Below are 528 nucleotides of genomic sequence, written 5' to 3'. Positions count from 1 at the left end.
TCATGTAAAATTGTAATTAGAGTGGGGATAGATAGATGGATGTAGTATCAATTGTCTAGCATTACCAATACAAAATTAGATATGAATCTAGTGATGCGAGTACACTTGAAGATACTTAATATTAATTCATAAAGTAATTTAATATTAATTATAATTAAGTGGATGTATTGATCGTGAATAAGTAAATATATAACTTAAAGTGATTATTTTAAAAACAAAATATTGTAGATACTTTTCACACTACACCTATCTTTAATTATAATTGATGGTAGATGCCTCCAACATTAATGTTTATGGATTTTTTTAATGATATTTGCTTGTTAGCTAAATTGTTCACTAGAAAAAAAAAAAGGAATAAGAAAAAAGCTAAGGTTCACTAGCATCACATTTTTGTCCATCTCTCTAGAAAAGTAGTTATCCCCACACCTTCATTGGCAATCAACTAAGGTATGCCTACATCATTAGCCATTATATATTAATGAATATATTAATGAATGACTACATCATTATCCATTATCCACAACGTCT

This window comes from Ipomoea triloba, chromosome 16 (assembly GCF_003576645.1).
Source record: "Ipomoea triloba cultivar NCNSP0323 chromosome 16, ASM357664v1".
NCBI lineage: Eukaryota > Viridiplantae > Streptophyta > Magnoliopsida > Solanales > Convolvulaceae > Ipomoea > Ipomoea triloba.
This window is presented reverse-complemented; position numbering follows the sequence as displayed.